General features: G+C 45.3%; 1 long non-coding RNA gene across 1 annotated transcript; it reads left to right on the top strand.

Moving 5' to 3' along the window:
• The first annotated feature begins 5,070 nt into the window (after positions 1-5,070).
• Positions 5,071-6,476, top strand: LOC128138153 (uncharacterized). The gene is made up of 3 exons (XR_008233968.1): positions 5,071-5,178; positions 5,698-5,828; positions 6,396-6,476. It is a non-coding gene; the product is annotated as an uncharacterized LOC128138153 (long non-coding RNA).
• Positions 6,477-12,723: the final 6,247 nt, after the last annotated feature.

Here is a 12,723-nt window from a genome sequence, read left to right as displayed (position 1 = left end):
TGACTAATGCATGCATCGGGAGCTGCCAACAAGAAAACTTCAACTAAAGGACAAATGATGAAGAAGATGATACGACCACTAGATGAAGTCAAGGACCACCAGAGAGGCTGCGATGTTTAAAGGGGACACTAGATGGCAGCAAAGACCACGAAATGAAAGACTGTAACATGATGACATCATTTTTTTAGAATAGGCAGGTTTATGTAAAAGATTGCCAGGAAGATAACGTGGATATGTGACAACTTTGTACATATAACTTGTTTGAAACCATCGTTTCGTTGGAGCACTTGTGGTGGACCAATCCCCAGCGCTGCCCAGCGCTGCTAATAAAGAATACCTGCTTAACAGTATCATCAAAGTGCTGTTAAGTTACATTTCTTGGTTTCAGGCCACTACCAAGGAGGAGTCTGCAGCTGCTACCCAGGAAACCCCCAGCTGTGCTCCAAGTGTTCTCCTGGCACAGGCGCAACTCTGGGTGTGCTTGGTGCGTACCATGCCTCCTGAAGGAGAACAGCAACACTCAAAGTTCCTCCTGGGCAGCGTCCTGCTGGGAAGAGCAGATTTCAAGGCAGGCTGGCAGCAGACCCTGAGGCTGTGCCAGGGCTGGCCACATCTGGCTCCTTCCAGCAGGATTTAGGAAATCCTCTTCCCAGCTGTGAGTGCCAAGCCAGGGGCAGAAACAGCCCCCACCTTCGAGGGCCCAGCTGGCCTCTGACCCCCAACTATTCAAACTTCCACACAGCCTCTCCCTCTAAATCAATTCTCTTCAGGTTTGAGAAAAGAAAGCATATACTTCCAGATTAAGTAGTCAAAGACTGTCAGAGGGCGATTTTGGCTTCAATTCCAGAACAAAAGAATTTCCACTACAGAACCTCAGCCACCACCTCCTTGGTCATCTTGTCAGTGACCAACAAACACCATGCTGGAAAAAATCTAATGGCTAATAAAAAGTATCCTCTCCCTCCCAAATCTTTCCTTCTCTTATACCCTCAGACTAGCGCAGTAATAATCATACAATTATTCTGCAATTACCACCAATCTGAAACCCCTCTAAAGCATCGTTCACTGTTGATAAGGGAGAACCATCACTAACCATGCACCTACCCTTTAGTCCTTTTGCAGCAAGGCCTCTGTGACCAAGCACGTCTACATGGATATCTCTGCCTGACAGGAGATGACCGGCCAGAAAACAAAAATCTTAGGTCGTCTTGGCTCTAGTGAAAGCAAAGTATTTAGAATAATGATACAAACAATTTTAAGATGATGCAGGATCGCGGAAAAGGCAGAGGAGGTGATGTGTCGCACCCACCTCTAATTTCAGAGGAAGTTTCAAAGGGTTTTTTGTTTTTTTTTTTTTTTTTTTAATCATACCCCAGCACAAGCAAAAAAGCACACACCTGCTGCTTAAGGAGAATGGAAAACCACAAGAGTAAGACTATCGAGTCTGGGTAATTACTCTTCTTTCCAGGACACATTGGTCTTTTTTTTTATTATTTTTTTATATCTCAGTGGAGAGCTTTAATGGAAAATCACTGAGTTCTGATATGGGAATAGCAAAACGTCCTCTGTAAATCTTGGAAAAGAACAGTACATTGAAGGAAAACTGTTCATATAAACTGTTAATGACACGTTTCCGCTGTCAAAGATTCTAACGCTTTTGAGCATCTTTGCCATCCTCATCTTCCTTCCCTCCACTTTCTTCTGATCGCACTATAGCTACCGTACCTCAGCATAACATTAAACTGTTCAAGTACTCTTGCAAATCGTATAAAATCCAAAATACCCCACACAGATGCCTACAGGTTTTGCTATTACCATCACGTTAACGACACAATTGGTCCTGCCAAACCTACAACCTGCAAAACCTGAAGGCAATTAGCACACAGCCACATACGTATCGATCTTGTCCTGTTCTTGCCAAAACTGCTGGGTGACTTGTCATCAGCTTCAGTGACTAATAGCAGGCAAGACTCTCTCATCTGCCTTAGCTCTGATGCAGCTCCTAGAAAAATGGCTACTGCAGAAAGTCATGTCTTGTTATTTTGGGAACGTGTTATTTCCCACTGAGTACCAAGATGACAGCTCTTAATTATATGTCCTGAGAGCAGCCTCCACCAACTGTCCCCTGCTGCGCGCCAACACGAACAGCACCGTCCTCTCCCCTGCCCATCTCCACGCTTGGGAGGAGCTGTTCACACACCCCTACCCTGGCCATGCTGCCTGAAAATTCCTGCTGTGCTGCTCAAGGCCATGAAAACTGTTACACTACAGCTGTACCCACATCACTGTTCCTCATTCTGAGTGAGACTGCCCGTTCCTGTGTATTCCCACCTGTCTACAGCAGCTGTTGCCTTCTGTCTTGTAAGCCTTTTGGAAAAGTACCCTTTTTTTTTCTGAATACCCTCTTTGACCTCACTACAGGACAGGTCCGGAGTCCACCACCATGGCTGGTAAAGTCCGTAGCGATACAGAATTGCACAGGGATGACAAATACCCAGTGGTCCAGCTCATTTTGATTGTTTAAGACCAGGCTTTTGGGTAGAACACAGTTGAGAAAATTTGAAACCTAACACTCCCATCTTGATTGGCAGCTCTTTCTTCATCAGTTCTTTGAAATTCTTTCATTCCTTGGGAATACACAGCAAGACTTTCCTCATCAAAAGAAGCAACAAAGATCAGTCACAAAGATGCGGAAAACCGGACATCCACCTACTTGCCGCCTACCTAGTGACATTAGCAAGGCCCTGCCTATACACAAAGATTAAATTAATGGCCAATTTTCCTACACAGGAACTAAGGATCAACTGAATACAACCATCTGTTGTCACCTATTTGCACAAGAGGCACATGCTGCTTCAGCTTCTATCTTTCAGGCTGTTACCCATGAGAAAATGGAAGCATGTTTTATTGTAAGAGGAAACCTTTAATTGGAAAGCCAGTTCATGGCTTAATTTGCCTCTCTATGCACATATCTAGCGAATAGCCCAGGAAACGTTACACAAGTGATTAGCAAAGCAAACCCAGCACACCTCAAGAGATCCCGTAACTACACGAGTCTCTCTTTCCTTTTCACCCCAGTTCCCAAAGCACCGAGGCAGGAGCAGGCAGGGCAGTCACGCACTCGGCTCACACCAGGGAAGAGAGAGCAGCAACAGCCCTCTGTCACTCAGGATTAGTAACACCAATTTCTGCTCGCAACTGGGGCTCAGTCCATGTGCGGTCATGCGTTTGAGTTACGGCCTAGCCATGGTGATACTGCTCAGTTCAGGGTTAAACATGATACATTGTCCTTTAAGGAGGACAATTACTCCATAGCTTCACTATGCAAGCCTGATTATTTTGTATAAATTACGCATGCTTTGCTAAGGACTGTACCCTTGAAGAAGGAACTAAACACTGACAAAAAGGAAACATCCTGCTCCAGAAGGCACGGGATGATCGCCAAAGAACCATGAGCTAGGGGAAAAGTAAAGGCAGCAGGGGGAGATCACAACCACCGACTCAATTCAAGGCTGGAAGAACTTGCCCCCCCGCCACTTGCAAGGAGGATGCGTGCTAGTTTACATAGCAAGTGAGGCTAATTTAAATATAACTGGCCAACAGTAGATGAGATGGCGACTACTAACCAATGAATGTAAATTTAGGTGTTTTTTTACTAATCCTGTAACAGAATAAATACATTGTTCTTCTTTGGTGTGGTGTGCCAGCTTTGTGGATTTACCCCCCAGCACCCATCTCTGCGCAGACATGAAAGAAACAAATTTCTCGGCTCTGCCTGTAAGATTGGCTTACTGCACACCGGGTACCGACCCCCGCTTGTGGGACAACACATCTGCAAGTACAGTACTGACCCAGATAGGAAACAGAGGGTGCCAGTTAATCCCAGGTGCCACATACACTGTACCTTCTTCCATCGCCTCCTCTCCATGAATTGTTTTCCAGTCTCTTCTGATAGATGGTAGTTGAGAGATATTCCAGATGTCAATCATATTTTGTAGTTTGTAAGCAATAAGTAGGTATAAGCAGAATGTATGGTTTCCTTTAACGAGATAAGACATCCTGTAACTCAAAAGTAATTAAAGGATGTGTAGATAGATTTGTGAGAACGCAGGAAAACAGACATATGGACTCAAGGACGAGGGAAACTAAGCATGCAAGTAAGAAGATAAGGGGTGGTTTGTTGGCATGAGAACAGCACTTTTGGAGGTCAAAGATTACTTGGCATGAAAGATACAAGAAGAACAAAGGAAAAACAGAAGTTTAATATGGAAATATTGAAAAGGGTAAAGAACGCTTAAGCAAGGAAGAGGATGATAAGACCCCCGAAGAACACCCGACGACCACCCAAGGCAACAACTGCGACTGCGCGAAGGGCATTTGCATACGTTAATTATTTCTCGGAAATGTAATGAATAAGGTTTCCTGGAAATATGATGAATATTTATATCACACGTCTTTAAACTTCACTAACGAGCTTTACGGCGTGCACGATAGGTGGAGCGATCCCCCGTGTACCCAGCGCTGAAATAAACACGCCTGCTTTAGAACTCACTCTCCGAGTTGTAAAGTTTGTTGCGCGCGCCACTTCCACCTCATCCCAGCTCAGATACCTGCACGCTGGCTCGGGGCTGGCGACCCTCGGGGCAGCAGCAGGAGCTGCTCTGACCCTGGTGCTGGGGTTGTTCCTGGGGCTGAGCACTCGGGCCCAGGGCTGGTGAGCTGGGCCACGGCAGGGCCCACGGGTGATGAGGTCTCCAGGTCTCCCCCGGGCCCGTCCACACGGCGAGACCACCTGCCCCTGGCCCTGCCCCTGCCCTGGGCCTGGCCTTGGCCTTGGCCTTGGCCTTGGCCCTGGTCCCCCCCTCGCCCCGGCTGCCCCACCCCGTCTCTCCCCCATTTCTCCTCAGGCCACTCCGCCTCTGCCCCCTCCGGCCCCGCCCCAGGTCGGCAGTGACTGACAGGCCAACACCGGCTCCGCTGATTGGCTCAGCCGTGGCCAATGGCGCAGCTGTTGCCGGGCGGGCAGGGGCAGCCCGGGCCTCTCCTCACAGAGCTGCCCTGCGCCAGCTGCCCCCCGCCAGGGCAGCTGCTCCTCAGCCAGCCGGGACACTGGGCCTGCGGAGAGACGGCCTGCAAGAGGGGCCATTTCACCTGGAGCTGTTCTCTCAGCAGCGCAAGGTGTGTGCGCAGGTCTGCCCTCCCTCGGTCTGCTCGTGGGGTCTGGGCCCCCTCAGGGAGGGGACGTGAGAGGACAGGAGGGGATCTGCTCTGGATTCGCTCTGGATCGGCAAGTCTTTCCCAAAAGGCGGCTCTGTCTGGGCTCCAGCCACAGCCCCGGGCGGGAGGAGCTGCGTGACGGGAGCCGCTGGCCTCGGCCAGGCCGGCACCCGGCAGGAGACAGGGCTCTGGCCCCGGTCACACCGCCCGTGCTGAGCCCAGCACCCGGGGCCTTCCTCAGGCCTCGCCTTCCCCTGGGGCTGAGGAGGAGAGACACCCTGTCCTGGCGTGGCCCAGGGCATCCTCCTGCGGCCAGAAGGAAGGACGGAGCCCCGTCCCTCTCCCCACAGGGGCTGACCACTGTCCTTCCCTTCTGTGCCTGGGGCTTCAGGGCCAAGCAAATGCTGGGGCACCGAGGGCTCCTGGGGCAGCTTTGGGCATCTCGGAAGCTGAGGCGTGGCTGCCCCTTTGCTTCTGCAGATGCAGTTATCTGCTACCCGCTCCACGATCAGAACTGCTTCTTCGTCGTGGCACGTGGACTGGACAGATGCCACGTCCCTGTTAGTCTGGGAGGACTTCAGGGAAACAAGGAGGTTGCAGCATGCACCCAGGTAGGAGGACGGTGGAAAGGAGCCCTGACAAGGTTTTTCTGCTGTTTCAGATCTGAACTCTGTGTGCATCCCAGCACCAAAGTCTGCTTTTTTTCCTCCAAGCTGCACAGCTTTTTGCCAGCAAAAGCGAGTCGGCCTGAGCTGGTCTTTGGGATAACTTGGCTCCTTCCATTTTGAATTGCGTGCCTACGCTTTTCCTTTTTTCCACCAATGTCTTCCTTTCAACCCCCTTCCCCCCAGGTTCCCTCCTCTTTCAAAGGTGGTTGTGATTTCAGTTTCTAGACAGATCGTGGAGCAGGTAGACCCAGGATGTAAGTGTGGACTGGTCTATACCTTCAGAGCTGTAGGCTGAGCTGTTTTACCTTTAAAGGCTAGATAGATATGGGCTATGGGTAGAGTTTCTGTTTGCTAATTAGTACTCCTTTTGGGGCCCTGTGACAGTAAGTTTGTCTGCCTGCAGATCTGCAGCAGTTAAAACTGACACTGAAAGAGTTTCAATGATGGATGCTGTTCCGTGTGTTTCATTTTGGGTACCCATTTCACTGAGCTAGAATTATTCCTTTGCAGTTAGGTGATGGGGATCTTCTTGCACTGATCTTTTCTTTCTGGAGCGCATCCTGATATCCTTTGTCATCCAGAGCTTTCCCCTCTGTTGCTCAGAAGAGTGATGGTCGTGATGAGGACTAAATGCTGTGAGTAACGATTTCTTCAAGTCTGATTATGAAGGTGCCAAGCCCTGTTTGGAGAGTCCAAAGGCTTCATTTCAGGCCCAAAGCCTCATTTTTAGCTTCCAAAGCCTCTTTTTTAGGGACGAAATCCTCCTTTTCATGGACCATAGGCTCATTTTTAGGATTCGGTCTGCAATTTTAAGGGCCCAAAGCCTCATTTTGAGCATCCAAAGACCCATTTTTAGGGTGCAAAGCCTCAGGTTTTGGTACCAAAGCATCCTTGGAGGGCCCCAAACCTAATTTCAGGGTTCAAAGCCTCATTTTCGTTTCTAAAGCACCATTTCTAGGGACCAAAGTCCCATTCTTAAGGCCTTGACCCTCATTCAGAGAGTCCAAACCCGTCTTTCACAGCTCTGAGCCTCAAATGTAGTGCTCAAAGCCCTGTATTTGGCATCAAAGCTTCATTTCGGGGGGCCACAGAGGAACCAATAGGTTCACCTTGTTGTCAGGGTCCAAAGCGTATTTGTAGCATCTCCCCCATTCTTTGCAGTGACAAAGCCTGCTTTTGAGGGCTGAAATCCTCCTTTGGAGGGTCCAAACCTGTCTTTCATTACCCATGGCCTTTTTTTAAGAAGCCACAGTTTCATTTTTAGGATCTTGTGGTGGTGTTTATGTCACTGCCAACAGGGCAGGCCCAGGAACCTGGCTTGTGCAGATGCTTGTGATGTCACCTGTGGCCAAATTCCTCTGCCGGAGAGGGCAGAGGCTGAGCGGCCTCAGGAGAAACAGGTGAGAGGTGGGCCAGGGGCAGCTGGGGCAAGGGAGGGAGCAGGGCCAGGACCAGGACCAGGGGTGCCACATGCACAGGAGCAGGTATCTCATTTTTATAGAGCAGCATCACTTTTAGGATCCAGCCGGTTGCTTTGAGGGTCCAAGCTGCATCCTGAGTTTCCAAGCCCTCATGTTTAGGCTCCAAACCCCTCTTTTAGGGCCCAAAGCCTCAGTTTTAGAGTCCAAAACTTCGATTCCAGGGTTGAAAACCTCCTTCTTATGGTCCAAAGCCTCGCTTTTTGGGCCCAGGGACTCATTTTTAGGGTTTTAATCTCTCTTTTAGGGTAGTATGCCTCATTTTTAGGTTTCAAACCTTCATTTTTAGGACTGAAAGCCACTTTGTAGAGTTCAAAGCTTCGTTTATAAGGCCCGAACACACATTTTTCAGTCCCAAAGCCTCATTTTGAGTGTCCAAATACTCATTTTAGGGTCCCAACTCTTATTTTTGTTAAGAAATCCTCATTTTGGTGGTCCAAAGCTTTATTTAGAAGCTCCAGAGCCTCATTTCGGGGTCCACAACCTTGTCTCTAAACTCAAATTTTGAGGGTCCGAACCTGATTTTCAGGGCCCCATGCCCACAAAATCAACACTTAAGTACCTAAGACAAGGACTTGCAGGTGTCACCTGCAGGTCCTAAAGCTGGCACCAGAAGTGCTCATTAGGAAGACACAGGCACACCTCAGGATGTCCACAGCCTCAGGAAAATCATGCTTCAGCTGATTGCATTACCAAAGGAAAAACCTAAGTATTCAGAGGCCCTTAATATTCAGTTTGCTTATGCCGGCAATATAGGACAACTCCCTCCAAAAGAACCCATGAAGATAGCAAAAGAAAGAGAAGTATTTGTAAATCTTCTTGTAATTTTTATGTATTACATGAATAATAATTAAAATGTATTATTATTGTTGGTGGTGTTGTTTCTATCGTTACTATTATCTCCCCAACATGGCCTTCCTAGAAGTTACTCCAGCCAAACAGATGACCATATACTCCATATTCATTTTAACTAGTATTAAGGGCCAGTGGGAGTGCCTGAGGCCATTTCAAATTAGTTTCCTGACATATTTTACTAATTTGTCTTTTTAATGTTTGATTCATTCTTTCCACCTTCCCACTAGATTGTGGTCTCCAAGGTGTATGTAAGTCCCATGTAATTCTCAAAATTCTACTAACACCCTGGACCACTTCTGCAACAAAATGGGAACCTCTATCAGAAGAGATTCCAATTGGTACTCCAAATGTCGGGATAATTTCTTGTAATAACCATTTAATGACCTCCTTTGCTTGATTGGTGCGACAGGGAAAGGCTTCTGGCCATCCTGTAAAAGTATCAACCCCCACCAGAATGTATCGATACCCATTCTGTCGAGGTAACTCTGAAAAATCTATTTGCCAATAATCCCCTGGTTCCATTCCTGATTTCAATATTCCCATTTGAACCTTCTTCTTTACAACTGCATTGGTTTGTTGTTTTTTTGTTTTTTTTTTTTAAACATATCTCACATTTCGCAGTTGTCATTTTAGCTCTTTCTAGCATTTTTATTGATACCACTTGCCTTTTCAAAAGAGTTACTAATGCTTCTGCCCCCCAATGACATTCCTTATGTTTTGTCTGTACTGTTTCCCTCATTACAAATGGTGGGATTACTACTTGACCTTTGATGTCACCCACCATCCTTTCAGATCTTCCTTGCATTTAATAATCTCCCCAATTTCTCACCCTCCTCTGAATACTTAGGTTTTTCCTTTGGTAATGCAATAATTTTTGTAGGAATTAATGCCATTTGTAAGGCATTCCTTTTGGCTGCTTCCCTAGCTGATTTATCTGCTAATCTGTTCCCTACAATCTCTTTTGTATTCCCTGATTGATGTGCTTTACAGTGCATGATTGCTACTGCAGTTGGTTTCCGAACTGCTTGTAATAAATGCAAAATCTCCTCTTTATATTTAATGTTGGACCCCTGAGAGGATAATAATCCTCTCTCCTTCCATAAAATCCCATGGACATGGACCACACCAAATGCATATTTCGAATCAGTCCAGATATTCACTTTCTTTTCTTCACTCAATTCTAGAGCCCTTGTCAAAGCCACTAATTCCGCCTTCTGAGCTGAAGTTGTGCTTGGCAAAGCATTGGCTTCTATAACTGATTTTTCAGTTGTCACCGCATAGCCTGCATAGCGGATTCCATTTTCGACGAAACTGCTACCATCTGTGTACAATTCCCAGTCCGGATTGTCCATAGGTACATCCTTCAGATCCTCTCGACTGGAATATACATACTCAATGGTAGTCGGGCAATCATGTTCCAGTTGTCCTTCTTCCTGTATAGAACTCAGAAAAACTACAGGATTAGTTAAGTTAGTGGTTTTCAAAATCACATTATCTTGTTCCATTAAAATTACCTGATATTTCAGCATTCTGCTCGGGGATAGGCAATGGCCCCCTTTTGCTCCAGCACTGATATCACCATATGTGGCACATATACCACCATCATTCTTCTCAAAGTCAATTTTCGAGCCTCCTGTATTATCATCACAGTGGCTGCTACTGCTCTCAAACAAGCAGGCCAGCCCTTACAAAGTCCAATTGTTTGGAAAAATATCCAACCGGTCGCTTCCAACTTCCCATCTTCTGAGTCAGCACTCCCAGTGCAATGTGTTGTTTCTCATGTACAAATAACTGGAAGTCTTTAGTCAGATGCGGAAGTCCCAGGGCTGGTGCTGTCATCAGGGCCTGTTTTAGATTCTTGAAAGCTCTCTGCTGATCTGGACCTCATTCAAATGGTGGACCTTTAAGAGCTTCATATAATGGTTTAGCCAACAGACCATAGTTCATTATCCATAGCCGACACCACCCAGTCATTCCTAAAAAGGTTCTCAATTCGTGGGTATTTCTCGGCTCCGGGATACTACAAATTGCTTCTTTGCGGTCTATTCCCAACTGTCTTTGCCCTTGTGAGATTTCAAAACCCAGATATATCACAGTCTGTTTTGCTAGCTGGGTCTTAGTTCTAGAGACTTTGTATCCGCTTAGCCCCCAAAAGTTTAAAAGATCAATTGTTACCTTTATACACGCTGATCTCTCTTCTGTCACTATCAATATGTCGTCTACATACTGTAGGAGCAAATGTCCAGGTTTGGGACCATCTCGTTTCCACATCTCAAGTTCTTTTGCTAATTGGCTCCCAAAAATTGTTGGACTGTTCTTGAATCCTTGCGGCAATCTTGTCCATGTCAATTGTGTTTTTCATCCTCTTTTTGGCTTTTCTCACTCGAAAGCAAATAATTTTCAACTTCCTTCTTCCACGGGTATACAAAAGAAAGCATCCTTCAAAGCAAGCACTGTAAACCACTGGTGATTCTCCCCTAGAGCTGTTAAAAGTGTATATGGATTGGCCACTACAGGATGTATATCTTTCACTATCTGCTTTATCGCCCTCAGATCCTGTACTAATCTATATTCTCCTGATGGCTTTTTCACTGGTAAAATTGGAGTATTATATTCAGATTCACACTCCTCTCAAATTCCATATTCCAAAAATTAATCAATTAATTTCTTGATTCCCAATCTAGCCTCAGGTTTAACTGGATACTGCTTTAATCTCACTGGCTTCACAATTTTTCTTCAGTTCTACCTTTACAGGCTGTGTCATTTTAGATTCTCCAAGTATCTCTGTGTTCCAAACTGTAGGGTTCACAGCATCATCAACTTCTTGTGGCATCTCCTGAATCTTAACCTTCTCCTGTATCATCAATATTTCTCCTGTCTTTGATTCTGGTATTTTTAAAAGAATTTCTCCTCCCGCAAAAGCTATCTGTGCATTTAATTTGGGTAACAAATCTCGACCCAACAAGGGTATTGGACATCCTGGCACATACAAAAGTTCATGTGTAATAATTGCCTTATTTCCAAATTTTAAATCAAGGGGTTGAAAGAATGGTCTATTTTCCTGTTTCCCAGTCGCTCCAATTATGTTAAGCTATTTTATTTCCCAATTTCCCTTTATAAGTATTCAAAACAGAATATACTGCTCCCGTATCAACTAAAAATTCAACTTTATCATTTCCCAGCTTAATTGTAACCAGAGGTTCAGCTGGGTTCCCCTCCGGCCCCCTTCATTCATTTAAAGTCATCATTTTTGCAGCCTCTTGCTGACTTGTTTGCAATTTAGGGCAATCCTTTTTCCAATGGCCATCCTCCTTACAATATGCACACTGATTCATTCCTAGAGGTGCATTAGGTTCCCGGTTACCAAAGTTTCTAAAACCTCCTCTTCCCCGAGCTCATCCTCTTCCTCTTGCTGCATTCCCTGTTAAGACAGCTATTAATCTACTGTCTCTGATCTTTTTTTTTCTTTTCTTCGCTTTGCTTTTCTTCCTTCTCTCGATTATTATAGACTTTCCATGCTGTTTCTAACATTTTATTTAAATTTCTTGAATCCTCTCCCTCCAATTTTTGGAGTTTTTGCCTTATATCAGGTGCTGACTGCCCCATAAAAAATCGAAGCCAATTGTTGTTGTTCTGCCTCTGTTTCCAATTTCAAATCAGTATATTTTCTAGCAGTTTCCTTCAATTTTTCCAAAAACACAGAGGGAGATTCATTTTTATCTTGCTTTATCTCATATAATTTAGACCAATTCAAAGCTTTCGGCATTGCATGCTTTACTCCATACAATACCTATTTTTGATATCGAGTTAACCTTCTCCTGTGTACAGGGTCATTTGGATCCCACTGGGGATCTCCCGAAGGAAAACTCTGTTCCAAAGTTCCAGAGAGCCTTTCATTCATAAGTGCTGCCTCTGCTTGTGCTTTTCCAGTTTTTATTACCATCTGTTTTTCAGTACTATCCAATAAATTATTCTCCCTGACTCAATACTCCTCTCCCGTGAATGTGAGGGAGAGAGATCCTGCTCCTCCCTTGGTGGGGCTATTTCTAATTCTAGTTCCATTTCATCTTCTTTTGGTACCGTACATCTAATGCACCTCCTTCCAATATCACAAGCTGAACAACAACTCTTAGCTTTCTTATTTTCTGAAGTTAATGTCATCACCAAATTGTCTCGACTAATTAACTTGCATTCTTTTTGCCAATCCGTTCTCTGCCTCAAATAAAAGAACAGATCCACATATGGCAATTCACTCCATTTACCCTCTCTCCTACAAAATAACATTAACTATAATATAGGATTATAACTTAAAGTTCCACTTGTTGGTCATTTTTCCTGATCTTCCAAAACATACAAAGGCCACCAATGATTACAATATTCAACCATTTGACTTTTACGTAAATCATCATGTAATTCACTCCAGTGTGCCAATAAACATCCCAATGGTGATGTTTTTGGTATCTTTTCATCAGTGGTTATATTTCCCATACTCTTACTCTTAAATA

Source organism: Harpia harpyja (assembly GCF_026419915.1).
Source record: "Harpia harpyja isolate bHarHar1 chromosome W unlocalized genomic scaffold, bHarHar1 primary haplotype SUPER_W_unloc_3, whole genome shotgun sequence".
Lineage (NCBI taxonomy): Eukaryota > Metazoa > Chordata > Aves > Accipitriformes > Accipitridae > Harpia > Harpia harpyja.
Note: the sequence above shows the minus strand (reverse complement) of the source record. Positions and strands in the feature narration are given on the sequence as shown.